Raw genomic sequence first — 24,095 nt, 5'->3', positions numbered from 1 at the left:
TTACTCTTCTGTCCCTTCTCTGGGATTCTCTGCTCAGGTTCTCTTGAGTGGACATTCCAGTAGGGAACTTGGATTTTTCCAGCGCAGCAACTTAAAAGGGAACTGATGATTTACTTCCTGACTGTACTTGTTGAATCCTGGTGTGGTCCAGGCACTTAGCTAAGCTTTCTCTCACAGAGGCTCATCCATCCTGGCGAGACCACTCAAGACAGGTCCTGCTGAGGGTGCCGAGGCTCAGAGAGGTTGAGTGACTTGCCCCGAGATGCACAGAGTGTGGCAGACTTGCACCTGCCTCCCCCGGAGCCCAGAGCAGCTCCATGGAACCTCCGAGCTGCTGTGTCCTCCAGGGCTTAACACAGAATAGCACCATCCTGGGTGTGAGTCGTGCATGGAAGTGGCATTAGTGAAAGTGAAAGTCGCTCAGTCGTGTCCGACTCTTTGTGACCCCAGGGACTGTACAGTCCATGGAATTCTCCAGGCCAGAATACAGGAGTGTGTAGCCTTACCCTTCTCCAGCAGATCTTCCCATCCCAGGGATCAAGGCCAGGTCTCCCTCGTTGCAGGCGGATTCTTTACCAGCTGAGCCACCAGGGGCTGGTGAACCTATGGCAAGAGGTCTGGGTCCTGCTTCTGACTGCCGCTACTGGAAAGGGAACATTCAACCATCCGCACTTCCTTCTGGCCTGAGGGATGGGACTCTGTCCTTCTGATACAAGTCCTTACAATGCTGGGTCTCTGTGTGCGAGAGGATTTCAGGGAAAAGGAAGCCATGTATGGCTAGATGGAGTCAGGGATGCATCAGTGCCCTCTGACAAGCAGCAGGTCACACGGTGTGTTTCCAGACCCATCTGGGCTTTGTACTTCACCCAGGTGAGTCCTGATCCAGCCCCCAGGTGAGTCCTGATCCCGCCCCCAGATGAGCCCTGGTGCTTACCTGGTGGAGCCCTGGTCCTGCCCCTTGAACAGCCATGGAAGTGTGAGCAAACCTACATGTCCCCGAGCCACTGAAGCAGATGGCGTGGCCCAGCAGTCCTGCACAACCTGCCCTGGCTCTGGGGTCCAGGGTCACCAGGTCTGGACGCCTTTGCCTTCCTCGTAGCGGAGCTGCGTCCCTCTCCCTCCTTCCTTCTGGGCGTGAAGACCTCCAGAAGGACCCTAGACCCCTTTCTCCCTTGTGGGGTCCCAGGACCACTGTGGATGAGAAGAGGCGATTGCTTTCTACAGAGACCCCTCCTAAGCCTGTGCTCTGGCTTCTTGCAGACAGACCGTGAGCCCTGGAGGACGGATTGCAGCCAGAAGGGAAGGCAAAACAAACCTCACCACTGTGTTGCTGTTCAGTCGCTCAGTCGTGTCTGACTCTTTGTGACCCCATGGACTGCAGCATGCCAGGCTTCCCTGTCCTTCACTATCTCCCAGAGCTGGCTCCATCTCAAGTCCACTGAGTCAGTGATGCCATCCAACCATCTCATCCTCTGTCGCCCCCTTCTCTTGCCTTCAATCTTTTGCAGCACCAGATTGTTTTCCAATGAGTCAGCTCTTCACATCAGGTGGCCAAAGTATTGGATCTTCAGCATCAGTCCTTCCAATGAATATTCAGAATTGATTTCCTTTAGGATGGACTGGTTGAATCTCTCTGAAGTCCAAGGGACTCTCCAGAGTCTCTTCCAGCACTACAGTTTGAAAGCATCAACTCTTCAGCACTCAGCCTTCGTTATGATCCAACTCTTACATCCGCACATGACGACTGGAAAAACCATAGTTCGACTATGCAGACCTTTGTTGGCGGAGTGATGTCTCTGCTTTATAATACGCTGTCTGGGTTTGACATAGGTTTGTCAACACTGTGTATTTTCTGTTTTTTAAAAATGCGCCAGAAAAGCATAACTAAACACAGATCCAGGCAGGAAGAGCCAATACCCCCTTTCTGGCTCACTTCCATTGTTCTGCTTTGGGCTGTGGTTGACCTTTCCAATCATCTCATTATCTCCTTGAAGGATGACAGCCTGCAAGGTTTAGCACCATTTATTTATCTGCTGAACGGTGGAGGCTGCCGAGGACTCTACAAGTGGTGTATGTTTTGACCGTGTTCCAAGTTATGCAAGTCATCCCCTCTGGTGGATAACGGCAGGTCCCGGAATCCTTTGTCCCCGGTCCCTTCTGCCTCCCTGCTGCCCTCTCCTGTTCACGGGGAGACTCTACCTGGAATGTCCTTTTTCCCCAGTGGCTACTGGGAATTCCCATCTGGGTTTCAGCCCCTGCTTTCTTCTCAATGCCCTCTGCTTTGGGGACAGTAGCCTGGATAGTAAGAGAAGAGCCTTTCCCCCTAGAGTCCGACAGTTTGGGTTTGACCCTGGCACAGCCTCCAAAGAACCTCTAAGGGCAACCTCTAACCTTGGTGCTCCCATCTCCTTGCTCTTCCATGGGGTACCAGTAGCTACCACCCACCTGGTTGTTGTGGGTGGAAGAGAGGTCATGTGCTCTTTGGTTCTTTCTCTATGAAACTTGCAAATGGTGCCCGTTGTATGGAAAACTACCAAGGGGAATCATCTTTGTCCTGATGCCTTTGGGGCTCTCTCTTCTTGGTGGAGCCCAGACATGGATCAAATCACTCCTGTTCAGACTGGAGAATCATGACCCTGGGGGTCTCCTGAGAGCAGGGAAAATGCAAACGGTTCTGGACCTGACGGTGTGGCTGCCTTTCTGTGTGTGCTTCTGTTTCTGGATTTCCCTTCCTTTGCTGACTGGACACACTGGGGTTTGGGCTTTGTATTCAGTTCCCAGGGGTGGCTGGAACAAGTCGCCATGGATGGGGTGGCTTAAAACACAGATCTGTAATTTTTTCTTTCCCCCACATTGCACAGCATGCAGGATCTTAGTCCCCTGATCAGGGATTGAACCTATGCCCCTGCTGTGGAAGTGCAGAGTTTTAATGACTGGACCACCTGGGAAGTTCTAACAGGCCTGTACTATCTCACTGTTCCGAGCCAGAAGTCCAACATCAGAGTCTTGACGATCCTGGGCGCCCCCCGGAGGCTCTGGGGGAGGAGGCTTCCTTGGCTTGTGGCGGCATCCCTCCAACCTGCTTCTGTCTTCCCTCAGCCTTGGCCTCCGAGTCCGTCTTTTCCTCTTCATAGAAGGACACTAGCCATTGGTTGAGGGCCTACCCTGTGATCTTGTTTTTGAAAATAAGGATATTTTATTTATTTGTGGCTGCACTGGGTCTTCGTTGCTTTGTGAGGGCTTTCTCCAGTTGCTGTGTCCGGGCTTCTCTTTGTGGTGGCTTCTCTTGTTGCAGAGCATGGGCTCTAGATTGCAGGCTCAGTAGTTGTTGCTCGCAAGCTTGAGAGCCTGTGCTCAATAGTTGTGGAGCACAGATTTAGTTGTTCCTCGGCATCTGGGATCTTCCTGGACCAGGGATTGAACTGGTATCCTCTGCATTGGCAGGCAGATTCTTAATCACTGGACCACCAGGGAAGTCCCCTATGATCTCATCTCGCATGCATAAGTCGCTTCAGTCGTGTCCGACTCTGTGACCCCATGGACTGTAGCTCTCCAGGCTCCTCTGTCCATAGGGATTCTCCAGGCAAGAATACTGGAGTGGGTTGCCATTTCCTTCTCCAGGAGATCTTCCCAACCCAGGGATTGAACCCATGTCTCTTATAACCCCTGCAGTGGCAGGCTGTTTTTTTTTTTTTTTTTTTCACCACTGGTGCCACCTGGGAAGAATGATCTTATCTTAACTTTAATTATGTCTGCAAAGACTTTATTTCCAAACAAGGTCACATTCTGAGTTTCCAGGTGGACATGACTTTCTGGAAAGCATGATCCAACCTACTACAGGTGTTAACTGCGGGGTCAGCAAGGAATAAGCACACACTCGTGCCTGGGTGGCCTGGAAGCTCTTTCATCCAGGTCCCCAAACAGACTGACGAGACTGGGGAACTTTCCTCTGCTTTCTTCCCCCAGGGTCCACGGCAGCTCAGAAAGTCCCTGTCCTCCGCTGGCCTTTCCCTGACTCTTCTTGCAGACTCATCTTTCGACATCTTCCTTTTTTTGTCCTGTCATCCCAAGTACCCTACGATGAAACCAAAGCCATGTCTGAGAGCTGTGGCTCCCGAGAGGGTAAACAGTTGTTTTTTTTTAAAATGCTTTAGAATGTTTAAAAGCAAAACATTTTGAATTTGAAAACAGCATAGAGATAACCGCAACCTATAAATCAAGGAATTGGTGGGGCTCCAAAAATGCTCAAACCGAAGTCTTTCTGTTCTGCCCCCTTTCAGCTCTGTTGTCTGTTTACATGCCCTCGTGGGCTTTGTGGGGGGTTTCATTCTGCTGGTTTTGTGTACACAGAACAGACCTCCAGGTCTTGGCAGCCCTTAGGGAGCAGGACCTGGCAAGCGATTGTGGCCAAGAATCCCTTCCTTTCAGGAACTCGTGGTGTTTTGTTGACGTGCCGTGGGGGCTTATGCAGCACTGCGGTGCTTAAAGGCTCATCTCTCCGTGCACAGAGATGGGAGCTGCAGGTGAGTGAGTGTCCCATTTGGCTCAGGGTGGGTGCCTCAGGCACAGCCCAAGTTTGGTTCTCCTCCGGCTGCTGGCGACACTGTTGTGGGGCAGAGAAGGGGTGGTGGTCCCCGCTAATTTGTGTCTCTTGCATCTTTGGCGCCGGCGGTCTGCCTCTGGTGTTTCCAGGAGTGGAAAAGACCCCCCAGATTGTTTGGGATCCTGTTTGACATCAATTACTTGGTCAAGCTGGGTCCTAGGGCCCCCTGGGCTGCTGTCTGCCTGGATTTCTCATCTTGGGCTTCTCCCGTCTAGGGCTTGTTTGTTAGGGCCCGTTATCCGGTCATGCATCTCACAGAAGTAAAGATCTTTCTTTGTGTGTGTGATCCAGCTTAACTTATTTAAGAAATTGTTAACTGAAACATGTGCTCTGTGTGCTAAGTCGCTCGGTCGTGTCTGACTCTCTGCGACCCCATGGACTGTAGCTCTCCAGGCTCCTCTGTCCATGGGATTCTCCAGGCAAGAACACTGGAGTGGGTTGCTATTCCCTTCTCCAGGGGATCTTCCTGACCCAGGGATCAAAGCCAAATCTCTTATGTTTCATGCATTGGCAGGCAAGTTCTTTACCACTAGCGCCACCTGGGAAGCTGGTAGTTGAAATATAATAGGTGTACAATATAGTACAATATTACATAAGTTACGGGTGTACAATAGAGTGATTTACATTTTTAAAGGTTATATTTTATAGTTATTATAAATATGGCCTGTATTCCTCATGTTGTACAATATACTTTTGTAGCTTTTTAAAAAATATATTTATTTATTTGGCTGCTCCAGGTCTCAGTTTCGGCATGCAGGATGTAGTTCTCTGACCAGGGACCGAGGCCAGGCCCCTGGGGTCTCATTCAGGGGACCACCAGGGAAGTCCCACTGTAGCTTATTCTATACAGAACAGCTTGTACCTCCTCCTCCCCTTGGCCTACTCTGCTCCTCACCTGCTTCCCACTCCCCGGCTGGAGCCACTGGTCTGTTCTCAGTGTCTTGACTTCTTTTTCGTTACAGGGATCGTTTTATAGGGCAGCTCTTTGCGATTTCAGCACAGGTGAAAAACTCAGAAACGACATGAACAGTGGTCTTGCCTGTTGCATTGTCACGAGGGAGCCACTCTAATGCTCTAACTGGAACGTGATTAATATGACGAGGTTCTATTTTTCTCGTTGTTTTTTTTTTTGGTGAGAGAAGGAGTGTGTGAATATGGAGAAAGTCAAGCAGGGGCCTCAGTGCATGTTGCTGGGACATAGAAGGGGGCGGTGGCATCGTGTAACCTGGACTGAAGGGTTAAACTTTTCACGGGGTCCTTCCAGATGGAGCTTCAGGTGGATTGGAAGGAAACCACAGTGCATCGCAATGCAGGCAGGTAGGGTGTTTCTAACTGGGTGGCGGTGGGTAGTGAACCTGCCCGCCCCTCCACCTCCCCATGACAGAGCAGAGTCTCCGGCACCTTGGCTCTGGGGTTGGGGTGGGTACTGTGATTGTTTGGGTCAACAGAATGTGGTGACAAGTGGTTCAGTTCCTGGTGAGACAGGCTGGGACCCGGGGCTCTTTACTGGAGTGCTTGCACCTGGACAAACGTCTCCTCCAGGAACAGATGCAAAGAAACTATAATGGACTGAAGATAGCTGTATGCAGGCACAGCTGGGGCTAAGTACGAACAATAAGATACAAAAAAGGCCACGGATCGATTGCCATTTCTGCGGTGCTGAGAGCCAAAGCAGGGCACTGCGCTGTGACCCCTGCACACAGCACCAGCCAGGGGGTGGGCAGCGCCCTCAGCCACCTCTCTGGGCCCGACCCCTCCATCTGCTCCTCCCCCCACCCCATTTAAGGAGCCAGCTCACCTCCCTCGGGGAGTGAGCGAGGGAGCCTGTTACTTGTTCTCCATCCCTCTTGCTGGAGCACGAGTCCCAGTTCAGTTCAGTTCAGTCGCTCATTCGTGTCTGACTCTCTGCGACCCCATGGACCGCAGCACGCCAGGCCTCCCTGTCCATCACCAACTCCCGGAGTTTACTCAGACTCATGCCCATGGAGTCAGCGATGCCATCCAACCATCTCATCCTCTGTCGTCCCCTTCTCCAGCCTTCAATCTTTCCCAGCATCAGGGTCTTTTCAAATGTCCCAGAGTCGCAGTAAAGCCTTATCCAAATTCCCAGTCTGGTCTGTTGAGCTTGTGCTCAGCCCAATCACTTTTCCACTTCTGTAGACTCAGAGCGAACAGTTGATTCCCTCTCTTTTTGGACTCTGATTATACGATGGCACAGCCACAGCAGAAACCGTTTCTCTGTAGCACATTTACACACAGGTGTGAGGAATTCCGTATCTGTTATCTCACTTAATCCTCGCTCAGTCACCCAGCTGTGTCCGACTCTTCGCGACCCCATGGACTGTAGCCCGCCACGCTCCTCTGGCCGTGGGATTTCCCTGGGCAAGAATACTGGAGTGGGTTGCCATTTCCTCCTCCAGGGGATCTTCTGGACCCAGGGCTTCTTAAGAATTTCTACTAAGTCAAGAATCCGAGAACCCTGCTGGCTAACATAGGCGCTGCCCTCCCCTGAATGGTGGGGGTGTCCTGCCTCTTGGAAGCACCATCCTGTAAGGAGTGGGACACTTGGAGACGCCCATGGAGGATCAAAGCCTGTGTCCGGTGACCATGAACGTCCTTGGGCGCCCAGCGGACAGCTCACCGGATCTGAGACACACCATCCCTGCTCACCCTCCCCGACTCCTGACCTTCAATGTCCTGAGCCAAACCAACAGCTGCGTGAAGCCTTTAAGTCTGGGGTGGCTTCATGTGGAGCGGCGCTTACCTGGGGCGTTTTTGTCAAGATTAAAGTGGTCACCCGGCTGGGCAGGGGAGGAAGCTGGGTGACAGCGGCTCCAGTAAGGAGTGAAAGTGAAAGTTGCTCAGTTGTGTCCGTCTCTTTGTGACCCCATGGACTATATAGTCCACGGAATTTTCCAGGCCAGAATACTGGAGTGGGAAGCCTTTCCCTTCTCCAGGGGATCTTCCCAACCCAGGAATTGAACCAGGGTCTCCGGCATTGCAGGCGGATTCTTTACCAACTGAGCTACGAGGGAAGGAAGTGGTGGATAAAGATTTCAGCTGCTCTCCCAGGTGAAGGTGAAGAGGGGCGTCTGGTGGGGACCAGTGCGGGTACAGATGCCTGCAGGAGGCCCCATCCCCCTGCCTCTGGGTGGCAGCCGGGCAGCTGGAACAGTAAACATAGGGGATCCCCGAGTTCTATCACTTCTCAGATGCCAGCTGAGCTCACATGTGCTCAGCACGTGAGATAGGAGGCTGTGACAGACACCACCCTGGTTCCAAGAAATCCCTGCCTATCCCAGGGGAGAAGGAGCTCCCGCGGGATGAAGATGAGTCCAGACTGGAGGGTCGTGGTGGACGGGGAGTGGGCCCCTCGGGGGTTTGGGCCCCTTGATTAGGCAACTGACCAGTGTCCCCGGACCTGTCACGTCCTGGCCAGCCTGCCTGTCTCCGCCTGCTGCGGGGCTGCTGGATGCCCTGCTTGATGGCCAGTCTGGGGAGAGGCTCAGCCAGACCTGGAGTTAGTGGCGGGACCCCACCGACCCACATCAGCTGCTTTCCTTCATCGTCCGCTGCTGTTGAGCCCCTGCTGGTCTCGGCTCCTTGGCTAAGCTTCTGCTGCCCCCTCCCGGCTGGAGCCTAGTGACCCCATCAACGCATGGGTAGTGATGGGTGATTGTGTTCCTCTCAACATGAATTTGCTGGATCGTCTCCGAGAGTTTAACATGAAACTGGCAGTATAGCTTTCAGTTCAATATTATCATTGTATTAATAGCTTGCCATGTCATTTAGGACTAAGTGTTATAATCTTTGAGCCTCTGTTTTCTCAGCTAGAAAATGGGACTAATACCACTGATTTCGCAGGGCTATAAGGATTAAGGGCTTCCCAGGTGGCACTGCGGTAAAGAATCCGCCTGCCAATGCAGAAGACGAGGGTTTGATCCCTGGGTCAGGAATATCCCCTGGAGGAGGAAATGGCAACCCACTCCAGTATTCTTGCCTGGGAAGTCCCATGGACAGAGGAGTCTGGTGGGCTACAGTCCATGGGGTTGCAAAAGAGTCAGACACGACTTGATGACTAAATGACAACAAAAACAAAAGTGACCTTCAGGAAAGCATTAGCAGTGGGAGATGATGGGTGCCCTGAGTCCCACTGGATCCAACGTTCATTTCTCTTGGTGGTCTGCCAAGTGATGAGTGGGAAAGCACTTGCCTTTCTGTAGGCTATCTATTGACCTTAGATGACTGGATTATAGCCTACTGGTTGTAAACCTCCAGGTCACAGTGATGAACAATGATCAGATAAGTGGACCTCTTTTAAAAATGCAAACTAATGAATTTCACAGAAATCACTCATTAGGGTGTGCTAGGATGTGAGCAGTGCGGTATGCCTTGTCAAAATGTTGGATGAGGTAATTTAGTAGAATGAACCATTCTACCTTAGATGGAGTCACCAGATCGTTCTCTGTTGGGCAAGAGAGAGAGATTTTCAAAATGTAACATAGCTGTGAAAGCAGTAATAGAGGTTTCTATGGCTGCTATTGTCACTTGGATTGCAAACCATGAAGGTACTACTCTTTCTCCTCCATCCATCCAACCACCCATTCCCCAACCCACCCATCTACCTATTCATCCATCCATGCACTCATTCATCCATCCATTCCTCCACCCATCCATCCATTCATCCACCCATCCTTCCACTTGTCCATTCATCCAAACATCCATCCATCCATCCAACCATCCGTCCACATACTCGTCCATCCATCTACCCATTTATCCACCCATCCATCCACTCATCCATCCATCCAAACATCCATTTGTCCATCCAAACATCCATCCACCCACTCATCCATCCATTCATCCACCCACCCATCCATTCATCTATCCATCCAAACATCCATCCACCCACTCATCCATCCATTCATCCACCCACCCATCCATTCATCTATCCATCCAAACATCTGTCCACCCACTCATTCATCCATCCACTCATTCATCCATCCACTCATCCATCCATCCATTCTTCAACCCACTCATCCATTCATCTGTCCATCCAAACATCTGTCCACCCACTCATTCATCCATCCACCCATCCATCCACTCATTCATCCATCCACCCATCCATCCACTCATCCATCCATCCACCCATCCATCCACTCATCCATCCATCCACCCATCCATCCATCCACCCATCCATCCACTCATCCATCCATCCACCCATCCATCCACTCATCCATCCATCCATTCATCCACCCACTCATCCATTCATCTGTCCATCCAAACATCTGTCCACCCACTCATCCATACTTGTCCATCTATCCAAACATCCATCCATCCACTCACCCACTCATCCATCCATCCTTCCATCCCTGCATCCATTCATCCACCCATCCAAACATCCACCCATCCACTCATCCATCCATCCATTCATCCACCCATCCATCTATTCACCCATTGCCCACTCATCCATCCAACAAAAAAGCATTGAGCACCAACTAAGTGCCAAGTATTATGGAAGGTGCTGGGGACAGATGGGTGAGACAATCCTTGGCTATAAGGAGTTTGTTGTCTGCTGGGGACAACAGACAAGAAGGGTTAATGTGCAGTGCAGTGCTAGTTTACGAGCTTTCAAGATAGAGATTTGGAAGCCTGCTAGGGTCAGGGGAGTCAGGGAAGGATGTCTGAGCTTCCCAGATGGCTCTGGATTCACATGCCAGGAGGAAAAAGCAATGTTTTCAAGGTCTAGGTGGCCTGGGAGGATGTGCTCTGTTGGTGAATGTAGACATTGGATAAAGGGGGCTTGTGGGGTGGAATACTGGCCCATCCTTATGCGCCCAGCAATGAATGTGAATGTGATGCTGCACAACGGTGATTATTGACCTGGGCCCTGAGGACAGGGGCTCATAACCTCTCCTTCTGCTACAACAAGGCAACTCCACGTCTATCTGATTTCAATAGTGAGCTCCTGCTTGAGAGTTCCATCAGAGAAAAGTTTCTGCAGCTTAGTTTGGAAACCACCAGAGTAGATGAGGATGCTCCAGCTATGGGTTTGGCTGGGGAATTGTTCTGGACAATCCCTCTGGGGTAATGTGGAGGGTGGTTCCAGGGGAGTCAGCAGGGGTGGGGGCTCTTCTCTTGGGCAGCTGAAGGGGTGGGAGCATTCCCATGGGTTTCTTTGGGCCTGGGGAGCACTAAGTGGGATGGATGGACAAGGGGCTGGGGGATGCAGATGACACGTCAGTAACACTGCTGGGCGCAGCAGCAAGACTGGGTGGGGGTCAGACTAAGAAAGGTGGGATGAGATAGCATCGGTGTCCTGAGAGCCTTATCTTATGTCCCGCAACCTCTGGGAAAAGACATAACCCAAGTATGTGTGCTTGTGTGTGTATATATGTATATAGGGTTTCTGCAGTGGCTCAGTGGTAAAGAATTGACCTGCAGCGCAGGAGACACAGGAAATGTAGGTTTGATCCCTGGGTCAGGAAGATCCCCTGGAGGAGGGAATGACAACTTACTCCAGTATTCTTGCCTGGAGAATCCCCATGGATAGAGGAGCTTGGTAGGCTACAGTCCATAGCATCGCAAAGAGTCGGACACAACTGAGCGACTGAACACACACACATACACACACACACACACACACACACACACACACATATTTACCAATTACCCAAGACATTTGTTAAAATTGTCATGAACATATTTGCAGAGTAAAACTGTTTTAAAAAACAGAGTGGGAGAGAGTGGGAGGGTATGAGAGAGAATGAGAGAAGCCAGTGCTTTGCTATCACACCCAGAAACACAGGAAGATGCTCTCTTATGAATGAGCTATATTAACTCCATTCCTAAAATAGTTTGAGTGCGCTGCATTTTCAGAAAAAGGGAAATAGCCCAGGTCCAAAGGAAAGGTTCCTGCAACACCGTCAGCCGTTCATGGGGTTGTCCTCGTGTGACCACCCATCTGAGACCCCGATATTGAGGACAGCGAGGCCCCCGTGCTATGGGTGACGGCCGCCCGGCTGCCATCACTGGTGACCCACCCCAGGTGTATTTTCACACGCCATCTCTCATGCATGTTGTGGTGTGAGACGCCTGGGCTGGACTCAGGGCCTTGCTCTGCGCCTCCCTGGAGAGGGTGGGTGGCCAAGCCCTCTGGAGTCAGAGCTTAGATGCTGGATTTGGCCAGAGCCAGCCCCTTGCAAAGTGGAAAACTGAGACCATGGAAAACTCTCTCTTAAGGATGATTCTTGAGCTCAACATTGGACCTTGTCAGATATTGTTGAAGTCCTCTAGTGAAGATACTTAAGGGAATTCCCTGGTGGTCCAGTGGGTAGGACTCTGTGCTTCTGCTGCGGGGAGGGGAGGGGTCATCCCTGGTCAGGGAGCTAAGATCTTGCATGCTATAGGGCCAAAAAAAAAACAAAAAACAAACAAACCCAAAAGACAGAGCTGTGGCAAGCAGTTGTGAACTGCTGTGAGTCCCGAGGTGCCTTTCATCTTTTTGTTGCTGTTGTTATGATTTTTTAAAAAAATTTCCATGGGAGGATAATTACCTAACAGTATTGTGATGGTTTTTGTCATACAGCAGCATGAATTGGCCATAGGCATACGTGTGTTCCCTCCCTTCCGAACCAACTCCCCCTCCCCTGTCCATTCCTCCAGGTCATCACAGAACCTGGAATTTGGGTGCCCTGCATCATACATCAAACTCCCACCGATGATCTGTTTTACATATGGTAATATTTCATGGGCTCCAAAATCACTGCAGATGGTGACTGCAGCCATGAAATAAAAAGACACTTATTCCTTGGAAGAAAAGCTATGACCAATCTAGACAGCATATTGAAAAGCAGAGACATTACTTTGCCAACAAAGGTCTGTTTAGTCAAATCTATGGTTTTTCCAGTAGTCAGGTATGGATGTGAGAGTTAGACTATAAAGAAAGCTGAGCACCGAAGAATTGATGTTTTTGAACTGTGATGTGAGAAGATTCTTGAGAGTCCCTTGGACTGCAAGGAGATCCAACCAGTCCATCCTAAAGGACATCAGTCCTGAATATTCATTGGAAGGACTGATGTTGTAGCTGAAACTCCAATACTTTGGCCACCTGATGCAAACAGCTGACTCATTTGAAAAGACTCTGATGCTAGGAATGATTGAGGGCAGGAGGAGAAGGGGACGACAGAGGATGAGATGGTTGGATGACATCATTGACTCAATGGACATGAGTTTGAGTAAACTCTGGGAGCTGGTGGTGAACAGGGAGGCCTGGCGTGCTGCAGTCCATGGGGTCACAAAGAGTTGGACACGACTGAGTGACTAAACTGAACTGAGCTGAATATTTCATGAGGTGCAGACATCTAGCAGGTATTGGATGGGTCCCACCTGGTTGGGCAGGTGTGGGAAGGAGCAGGGCTGACCTGTTGCTGGGATCTGACTATGGGCAGAGGAAGGGGAGAGGTGGGTGGGAGATAGGAGGGAGAACAGAGGGCGAGACACACACAGAAAGAGAAAGAGAGAGGGCGAGTTAATCTGAAGCCATGATACATTTCTTGAATTATATGGGCAGGAGGTCTGACTTCCTGGGTGATCCTGTGACAGGTTATGGGGCTTCAAAAACGATTCATGATTTTTTGGACACACATATACATAAAGAAGAAACCAAGACCATATCAAATTTTGTTTTTATTGTTCCAGTCAAAAAAAAGGAGGAACACCTCAATATGTAAACAGTTACCCTAACACAGCGAGTTCTTAAAGATATATTTTTTTAACTCTAAAAAAATTTGGCATTGTAGTGATTCCTTAATACATAACTTGTGCTTCCGCGCGTCGCATGCTTTCGCCTTGGTGTCCGTGCGCAGACGTACTTGGAGTTGAGTTACAAAAGGACTGAAAGGTGGTCAGGAGCCAGACCAGTGCTTGCGCCCTACCTGGCTTTTCTTTCCAAAAACTGGTGGAAAGGTTGGCGATATTGATTTCAGAAGCTGATCTAGTTAGCTATCAGGAGGAAAAGTCAGAAGACTTGTAGGATTTTGGAAAAATCCATTTTCTTTCTTTTTTTTTTTTTCTGGTTTATCACTAAAGGATCATTGGTTTTGCTCAAGGAAAACTTCATTTTTTGCATTGTATTATTTAATATCTATAAATCTCTCTTGTAATTACCCCTGTTTCATGATTTTGCTGGACATGTAGATTACTACTAAATGCTATTGGAATTCTACCAATGATTTATTGTTTTCCACAGATTCACTGAATCATTTCAACTTGCTTGACAGTGTGGTCAAGGACATTTTGCTTTTTTTTTTTTCCCAGTAAAAGTCATTCTTTAAAAAAAAAATTCAATCCTAAAGCCTTGAGAGCTTTTTATGCACGATGGTGGGTTTCCTAATAAATGCTACTGTGCAATTCTTTCTGTGGTCTCTGTTCCTTAACCTGGAATCCTAAGTCTTCTACAATTTAGCACCAGTTTTCAAAATGCATATTTAATCAAATCTTATCAAATCTTACAATAAGCTATCTCTCCACATCTGGGCTGACCTGGCTACCATCTCCCAATCTTGCTTTTTGTGTTTGCCTAGCTTTGGACCCTCTCTCATGCTGTCTCCTCAAACTGAAAGGAAAGCCCTCTCTCTTGGATCTCTATATTCCAAATCCCGTTTCAGTCTCGAGGAATGTCAGGACGAATTTCCCTTCCTTTCCCAGGAAACCATTCCTGAGGGCTTATATATGGAAGCCAACCTGCTTTCTTTAAATTTCAGAACAGCTGGTATACCCTCTATATTAGGTTGTCTTATTCTGAAAACTAGAGTATGTTAATTTCCCTCTATGCCTCAATATTTTCATTTGTAAAGTGGGAGTCCATACTGCTCACTGGGCTCCTATGTGGCTTATGCACTCAGCACGTGTTGACACATGTTGAGAGCTGGTAGCCGTGAGGTTGGTTGTAGGCTTACTGAAGGCAGAGGAAGTCATCATTTCTTAGAATCTTCAGGGTAACTTGCCTAGGATATCACCCACTGCACTGCAACCATTCATGGCCAATACTCAGTCCAGCACATGTAGATGTAGGACTATTAAGTACGGGGCATCCGCTTCCAGAATATTTTGAGTGGAGATTTTTCTTTATCTAGTCAGTGACTTACATCCCTGAGAATGGAAATACAAGTGTATGCCTGCTCCCAGCATTGGTGAACTTCATGCACCTTGAAAACGAAACATTTTATTTCTCTGTAGGTGAGATTTATAAAAAACTCAAGTTTTAAAGACTTTCTGGGAACAGCATTGAATCTCTTCTTAGAAAACAGCATTTTCTAGGAATAAAAATAGACATGCTGTGCCTGGAACACCAGCGTGCACCCCGGTGACACCCTAGCTTGATGACTTGGTCTCAGGAGTGCCTGGGCTTTGTTTTATGTAAGTAGTTCCTGACAGTTCTGCGTGGTGGTAGAAATGAGAACTTCTGGGTCCATAAAAACATGGATGTCTACAAACACGCAACGCTCAAACCAGATTAAGACTTCTCAATTTCACAGATTCAGATTAAAAAAACTATTAAAGTTTAGGCACTGCTGAGGACTTTTGATCTGTTGAACTTTGCAGAATAATTTTCTGTCTTATGAAATGGCTCACAGAACCACCTCACATTTTACAGGGCTATAGTAATGTTTTTGGCCTTATTATTGTGCTATTTTATCAGAAAAGGCAAATGTCATGAATTATCTTTCAAATAAGAGAGGAAGAGGGTGATATGGTTGAGATAAAGCAGTTGAATGAAAACGTTATTATGGTTTAAGCTTTTTGCCTCCTTACTTATGTTTCGTGTTGTTTAGTATCAATTATTATTACTATTTTTTTTTTTTTTTTGGCTAGCCTGGGGTCCTGGATGCATGCTTCAGGGAAGGTAGAGCTGTATTCAGATTAAAAGTAAGTTGTCAATAACCTGCTGGGGCTGATCAAACTGTTCATGGATGAACCTACAAGGTGTAGGCATGCACTTATTTTATATTAAAGACACTATATTTCCTTGGGGCATTTTTTTTTTAAACTGTAGAGGAGAGTATAGTGCTTATTTAGTAATACCTCATTTGTCTAGAAGGCACCCAACTCACACTTACAGCTTGTCTATTTGCTACAGGTAGTAAAAGAGAGAAGAATGTAGTTGGTGAGGATGTGCTGGTGACAAGCCCATGGATGGTAATGAAATTTCACTGCTGCCTGCAAAGGAATCAGTGAAACTCTTAAAAGCATCTAAGACTTAAATCTAAATCATCTTGGGCTTAGTTAGTGTAAGGATGGAGTACACCAGATCTGATGGTGATGTAGACCAGAACTGAGTCACAGAAGCGAAAGTGTGGGATTCAAAGGCTTGCTGAAAAAGATGAAAGTAAGAGCAGACACATTTTCTCCTCAATCTTAACTGAAACACTCACCAAGATAAACCACATTCTGGGCCATTACACACACTTTAACAAACTTAACAAAGAGTAGAAATCATGTAATGTCTGTTTTAGACCACAATAAAATTAAACTAGAAATCAATAACAGGAAGATAGGTGGAAAATCTCAACGTACTTGGAAATGCAAAAACATAATCTAAATAACTTATGGGTTAAATAGAAATCTAAAAAGAGTTAAAACATATTTTGGACTAAATGAAAATGGAATTACAACTTATCAAAATTTGTGTGATGCCTTGAAAGAAGAGCTTAGAGTGATTGAGAAGGAAGAAATAAATTTCTCTTTTCAGAAGACATAGTTTTCTATGTAGAAAATCTGAAATAATCAACCAAAAAATTTTTTTGCAACTAATACGCCATTATAGCAAGGTTGCAGGATATAGGGTTAATATACAAAACCTATATGCCAGCAATGAACAAGTGGAATTTGAAATAAAAAGCACACCATCGTTTACACGAACACTCTCCCAAATAAAACACTTAGGTTTAAATCTAAAAAAATACACATGAGGAAAACTACAAAACTCTGATGAAAGATATAAAAATGAACTAAATAAATGGAGAGATAGTGCATGTCCATGAATAGGAAGAGTCAATATTGTCAAGATGTCAGTTCTCCCTTAAGTGAACGACAGATTCAATGCAATTCCAGTCAAAATCCCAGCAAGTTGTTTTGTGGAAATTGACAGACGGATTCTAGGGTTTGTACAGAGAAACAAAAGATCCAGAGTAGCCAAACTAATATTAAAGGAGAAAACCACAGTTGGAGGACTGACACTACCCCGTCTCAAGGCTTATTATAAAGCTACAGTAACTAAGACAGTGTGGTACTGGTGAAAGAACAGACAAATAAATCAGTGGAACAGACTAGAGAGCCCAGAAATAGACCCACATAAACACAGTCAACTCATCTTTGACAAAGGAGTGAAGGCAATACAGTGACACGGAGACATTATTTCAATAAATGGTGCTGGAATAAAACTGTACATTCATGTTTCAAAAAAAAATGCGTCCAAACACAGGCCTTACATGTTTCACAAAATTAACTCAAAATAGATCATAGATTTAGGTATAAAATGCAAAACTATATAACTTCTACAAGAGAACATATGAGAAAACTTAGATGACCTCGGGTATGGCAATGACTTTTAAAATAAAACACCAGAGGCAAAAAAAACAAACAAACAAAAAAAACACCAGAGGCATATTTCATGAAGGAAAAATTGATAAGCTGGTCTTCATTAAAATTAAAAATTTCTGCTCTGCAAAAACACTGTCAACAGGATAAGAAGACAAATCACAGACTGGGAGAAAATATTTGCAAAAGACTCATTTGATAAAGCACTATTATCCAAAATATACGAAGAGCTCTTAAAACTCAACAATAAGAAAGTAATCTTATTAAAAAATGGGCAAAGAGATAAAACACAATTTATGGTCTACTAATCTATGACAAAGAGGCAAGAATATACAAGGGCAAAAAGAGTTTCTTCAATAAGAGGTGCTGGGAAAACTGGACACCTACATGTAAAAGAATAAAATTAGAACACTCTCTAACACCATACACAAAAATAAACTCAAAATGGATTAAAAACCAAAACGTGAGTCTGGATACTTTAAAACTCTTAGAGGAAAACATAGGCAGAATACTCTTTGAGATAAACTGAAGCAAGATCTTTTGATCCACCTCCTAGAGCAATAGAAATAAAAACAAAAATAAACAAATGGGACCTAATTAAACTGAAAAGCTTTTGCATACCAAAGGAAACCATAAGCAAAGTGAAAAGACAACCCACAGAATGGGAGAAAATATTTGCAAATGAAGCGATTGACAAGGGATTAATCTCCAAAATATACAAATGGCTCATCTGGCTCAATAACAAAAAATCAAACAATTCAATAAAAATAAGCAGAAAACCTAAATAGACATTTCCCCAAAGAAGGCATGCATGTGGTCAAAAAGCACATGTAAAAATGCTCAACGTCGCTAATTGTCAGAGACATGCAAATCAACACAATACTGGTCAGAATGGCCATCATCAAAAAATCTACAAACAGTAAATGCTGGAGATGATGTGGAGAAAAGGGACCCCTTTTGCACTCTTGGTAGAAATGTAAATTGATATCAACCCTATGGAGAACAGTATGGAGGTTCCTTAAAAAACTAAAAATAAAGTTGCCGTATGATCCAGTGATCCTACTCTTGGGCATACAACCAGAGAAAACTGTAATTTGAAAAGATACACTCACCTCAGTGTTCATTAGAACACTATTTACAACAGCCAAGACATGGAAGCTGCTTAAATGTCCACTGACAGAGGAATGGATAAAGAAGATGTGGTCCATATATACAATGGAAAATATCTCAGCCTTGAAAAGAATGAAATAATGCCATTTTCAGCAACATGGATGAGCCTAGAGACTGGTACCCTGATGAAGTAAGTCAGAGAAAAACAAATATCATATAATAATGCTTGTATATGTGGAATCTAAAAGAATGGTACAGATGAACTTACTTACAAAACAGAAATAGAGCAAAAAAACAACCTTATGGTTACCAAGGGAGGGGGGAGAAATGGATAAATTGGGAGATTGAAATGGGCATATACACATTACTGTGTTCAAAACAGTGGCTCAGTCAGCAACGTCAGTTCTCCTCACTCAGGCAGTCATGAGACTGCTTGCAATACAGGAGACCTGGGTTCGATTCCTGGGTCAGGAAGATCCCCTGGAGAAGGAAGTGGCAACTCACTCTAGTATTCTTGCCTAGGAAATTCCATGGACGGAGGAGCCTGGCAGACCATAGTGCTTGGGGTTGCAGAGAGTCAAATATGACTGAGCGACTAAACCACCATCAGCATGTACAAAATAGATTACTGAGGACCTACCGGATAGCACGGAGAACTGTGCTCGGTGCTCTGTAATGAGCTACACGGGGAAGGATCTGAAACAGAGTGGTATATGTACATGCATGATTGATTCACTTTGCCATACGACAGAACCTAACACAACATTGTAAGTCAACCGTATTCCAATAAAAATGTTTAAAAAGTGGGCAATTACCTGAACAGACACCTCATCAAAGAAGAAATACAGTGGCAAATAAGCATACAAAAAGATGCTCCGTATCATATATCATCAGGGAAACGCAAATGAAAACAGTGAGACATCAGTGCATCCCTATTAAAATGGCCAACATCCAAAAACACTGAAAACTCCAAATGCTGGCAAGAATGTGGAACAAGAGGATTTATCGTTCGTGGTTGGTGGGAATGCAAAGTGGTCCAGCTACTTTCGAAGACAGCTTGGCAGTTTCTTCCAAAACTAAACATAGCTTTATCTTATGATCCAGCATTCATGTTCCTTGGTATTTAACCAAATGGGGGGGAAAAAACCCCCGATGTCTACATAAAAAACCTGCACACAGATATTTATAGCAGCTTTATTCATCATTGTCAAAACTTGGAAGCCACGAAGACGTCCTTCGGGATGTAAATAGGTAAATAAACTGTAATATATCAGGACAATGTAGGACTATTCAGCCCTAAAAAGAAATGAGCTACCAAGCCATGAAAAGATGTGGAGGAACTTAAAATGTGTATTGCTAAATGAAAGAAGCTAATCTGTAAAGGCTATGTACTGTATGATTCCAACTCTATGTTGTTGTGGAAAAGGCAAAATTGAGGAGACAATAAAAAGACTAGTGGTTACCAAGGTTTAGAAGGAAGGAGAGATTAAAAGGCAGAACACAGAAGGTTTTTAGGGCAGTGGAACTATTCTGTATGATGCTACCATGGTGGATACAGTTCATTATATGCTACACATTTCTGAAAACTCAAGAGTGTTCAACACCAAGAGTGTACAATGCCAAGAGTGAACCTTAATGTAAACTACTGGACTTTTGTCATGCTGATAAATCAGTATAGGCTCATCAATTGTAACAAATGTAACCACTCTGCTGGGAGATGTTGATAATGGGGGAGGTTGTACACTGTGGGGACGGGGATATGTGGGAAGTCTCTATTTTTTCGCTTAGTTTTGCTGTGGACCTAAAGCTACTCTAAGTAAGACAATAAAGTTTATTGATTTGAAAAAAAAATGAGAAAACAGTTTCAGAGCAGTTCATTGATTTAGTCAAGACCATCTGGCCTTTCTAGGGATGGAACCAGGGCCAGAATCCTACTCTTCCTCGGACTGAATCCAGGTTTCCTATGTACTAGTGAAATAAAAGGCTGCTTCCTGACCCACTGCCTGTGAGTTCAGGGCAATGTATGGTATATTTAAGAAAGAATACCACAGTGGTGGTGAGAGGGGCAGGGGAGAAGTGGTTGTTATTCTGATGGCTTTGCATTTCTGGAAATTCACTTATGTGGACCAGCTCATAACTGATTGGGAAGGATGTGTGTGTGTGTGCGTGTGTGTGTGTGTTTAAATGCATGCATATTTGTGCAAATGTATGTATGTATGCAGGGAAGGGGTTGTTGCATTTGTCAACTGATGTGTTAGTTATGAAAGACTGAAAACTCCCACCGCATTGTGTAATGTTTAGCACAGTCTTTTTTTCTTCTAGAAAAGGAAAAAAAAAAAAATCACATGAAGATACAGACAGAGAGGAACCACAGGAGAAGAGGCCGCACATCTTGCTGGTGCCTGTTGTAATCGTGTTAGAAAGTAAGATGGAAGTCAAACTGCTCAGGTTGTGATAAATTCTCTTTTCTCCTAGCACCCCATTTGAACGTGGCCAGATGACCAAGTGAAGTACAGACTCTGGGATCTGGTCTGTCTGACTTGCAGAGGGTGGGCATGACTTAGAGATTTGAACATTAAGACCCTCCCTCTGAAAGCATATCCTCATCTTGAGCATCACTGCCTCCAGAGTTTCCCTGAGGTCGGTGTCCAGTGAGATTGCTACAGAGATGTTTCTGGTTAGCATAGTTTATTCCAGTCGGATTCACTGAGCCTGACTGAACTGAACTCTGAAATCTTCAGAGCTAAATTCCACTTCACCTTTCATGCCAACATAGAGGAGTTCTGGAGAAGATTCTTGAGAGTCCTTTGGACTGCAAGGAGATCCAACCAGTACATCCTAAAGGAGAACAGTCCTGAATATTCATTGGAAGGGCTGATGCTGAAGCTGAAACTCCAACACTTTGGCCACCTGATACAAAGAGCTGACTCATTGGAAAAAACCCTGATGCTGGGAAAGATTGAAGGCGGGAGGAGAAGCGGACAGCAGAGGATAAGATGGTTTGATGGCATCACCAACTCAATGGACTTGAGTTTGGGTAGACTACAGGAGCTCGTGATGGACAGGGAGGCCTGGCATGCTGTGGTCCATGGGGTCCTAAAGAGTCAGGCACAACTGAGCAACTGAACTGAACTGAAAGGAGTTTTTCTCAGGTTTAAAGCCACATGGAAAATGGCAAGTTCAAGGAGAAACTATGTTGAGAGAACTTTGCATCCTGGGGGCAAAAACAAACACTTCCAATTGGAAATTAGGTTTTCTAAAAAAAATTATAAGTAAAATTTAAAAATCCCATTTGTTTGTCCTTGAGTTTATCATTGAAGCACTATTTGACTATTTGTTTTGGACCAAACTTTATCTTTTATGTAGAGATTAATAAGATGGTGGCTCTTTGGACATATATCAGAAAATGTGAATTTAGTTTTGGTTTTGGAATCTTTTTAAAGGCAAATGTGATTTGAATGTGAGAGTGTGTGCATGGGGATGATGGCTTGAAGAATAGGTTTTTAAGGAGCTGTTTGGCCTCCTAAGTGTGTGCCATCCTAGGAATGTGAGATAGGAATACCTCACACGTGGCATGCTGAATAAATACCCATTTGCCTGGGCACTGCCTCTTGTATCCTCGGTTTCCCCAAGGCTATCTACAGGTGGAACACTCCTGGGGAGCCTCAGCTCTCTGGGGCCTCTGCCCCAGGCACCACATAGGGGCTAGGTTTTTCCCCAGGGCACAGTCTGTGCAGATTGTGGTAGAGGAAAGACCACTTTTCACAGGCAGGTATCCGAGTCACCATTTCAGAAACCTGCATGTGTGTGAGAGTTCACTGTTGTCCCTGCGTGGCTCTCATTTTAGATGAAGAATCATCGGGCTGAATAAAGATATTTGTAACGATATTTGGCAAGCTGGCTAGCCTAGTCACAAGGACAAGAAAATTGCCTTGGAAAAGTGCAGCTTTCTCTTTTTCACTGATGTTCCATTCAGTTATGGGCTGATGTCAAAATGCCCAACCATCACACATGGGCCCTCAATGTCTCACATCTATGGGGTAGGAGCAAAATATTCTACGTTTTGGTCTCAGGTAATCCGACCATGAATATATTACATGTTCAATTAAAACTGGTGGTAGACAATGAAGTAAGAGATAGGATTAACCCCAGTAATGGTCTCCCCACGTGACACTAGTGGTAAAGAACTCCTGCCAAAGCAGGAGATGTAAGTAAGGGACGTGGGTTCAATCCCTGGCTCAGGAAGATCCCCTGGAGGAGGGCATGACAACCCACTCCAGTATTCTTGCCTGGAGAACCCCAGGGACAGTGGAGCCTGGTGGGCTACAGTCTATGGGGTCACAAAGAGTCGGACACGACTGGAGAGACTTAGCACGCACACAATAGGTTCTCAGTTGCTGCTCAAGAATGGAATGAACACTCAGAGGAAGGTGCCAGGAAAGTTGGCTTTTGGAAGTTGCTGAGGAAGGAAATTCAGAAAAAGGAGCTGGGGAGAGTGCTTGGATGACCATTTGCAGTGATGTGAAAGCTCTGTGGGCGCCTGGGGACAGCTTAAGTTGGGTCTCCAAGTGTGGCAATCCAGAGGTGTTCCTTGCAAATAAAAAGAAGATCCTCGACTTTGCTGTCACATTTGGTGGCTCTTCCAGAGGAAGAGAATGAGATACAAAACTTTTTGACCTGGCTGGCATTTTTTTTTTTTTTTGGTTGTGGGGTGGATTTGAACACATCAAGACTCCTCACTTAAAAAGAGGGGACAAGGTCAAGATCATCTTGGGAGATGGCTGAAACTGCTGGATGAGCCAATCAAGTATGTACTCAGGGCACTGGGATACCAAAACGTGACAATTTCTAGAGGCTGAACAATTAGGTAAAAAGGAAAATAAAGCAGTGAGGTAATCACCACGGGAAATGAGAACTCTCTGGGACTTTACACTTTCTTTTTTTTTTTTTTTTTTTTTTAGTGGAGTGCAGTTTATTACACCGGCGGGCCCAAGGCAGAGTCTCCTCTTAGCCAAGGACCTACACTTTCTTATTTATGTGTTAGTACTGCTTAATTTTGAGTTACATATGTTAGGGGCTTCCCGTGCACGGGGGACTCAAAAGGTCTTATTTCAGTTCTTCTAGGGAGGGTTATCATCTCTGAGCCACGTGGGTGCTCTGTGGGGTCAAGAGTGCTGGCCAAGTCAAGCTCAAAAGATGCAGTGTTCCCAGCGGACGCTTCTGGGGGAGTTGTCATCAGTTAGATGGGGAGAAACCAGGGTTGGAGGGGAGGACTCACCCAGAGGTGGTGGATATGACCAAGGCTTCTGCACCACCCAAGGCTGAGCCAAGGGGCAAGGGAAGGTGTGGCTCATGTGCGTTCCCCCAACTCAGCCAGGCTGAGAGATGATGTCGGAAGGGTACTTGCTATGACGGAATCTGTGAACAGTATTCCTTCTCCTTCTCTAAGCAGGCTGGTTAAAGACCCAGAGTTTCCAATCTCACAGCTCTTGTGAACCCAGCTCTCTGCACTCCAGCTGATTCGGTTCTGCTAGCTGTGTTTAGCTGAGATAGACCCAGCATTGAAATACCTCATAAGGCATTCAGTTTGGACTGGGGAAATGGCAACCCACTCCAGTATTCTTGCCTGGAGAATCCCATGGATGGAGGAGCCTGGTAGGCTACAGTCCATGGGGTCACAAAGAGTCGGACATGACTGAGCGACTTCACTTCACTTTAGTAACGCAAGGTTCCATCTTAGGCTCCTGGGATGTCTTGTTCCTTTGGATGGATATTTTATGATTTC

The 24,095-nt window shown here is 46.0% G+C and overlaps 1 long non-coding RNA gene across 1 annotated transcript; it reads left to right on the top strand.

Moving 5' to 3' along the window:
- The first annotated feature begins 1,707 nt into the window (after positions 1-1,707).
- On the top strand, positions 1,708-23,651 carry LOC122676136. The gene is made up of 3 exons (XR_006335440.1): positions 1,708-1,834; positions 10,165-10,167; positions 23,637-23,651. It is a non-coding gene; the product is annotated as an uncharacterized LOC122676136 (long non-coding RNA).
- The last annotated feature ends 444 nt before the right edge of the window (positions 23,652-24,095 follow it).

The sequence above is a fragment of the Cervus elaphus genome, chromosome 19 (genome assembly GCF_910594005.1).
Source record: "Cervus elaphus chromosome 19, mCerEla1.1, whole genome shotgun sequence".
Lineage (NCBI taxonomy): Eukaryota > Metazoa > Chordata > Mammalia > Artiodactyla > Cervidae > Cervus > Cervus elaphus.
The sequence above is the reverse complement of the archived record's forward strand: the minus strand, read 5'-3'. Positions and strand labels throughout refer to the sequence as shown.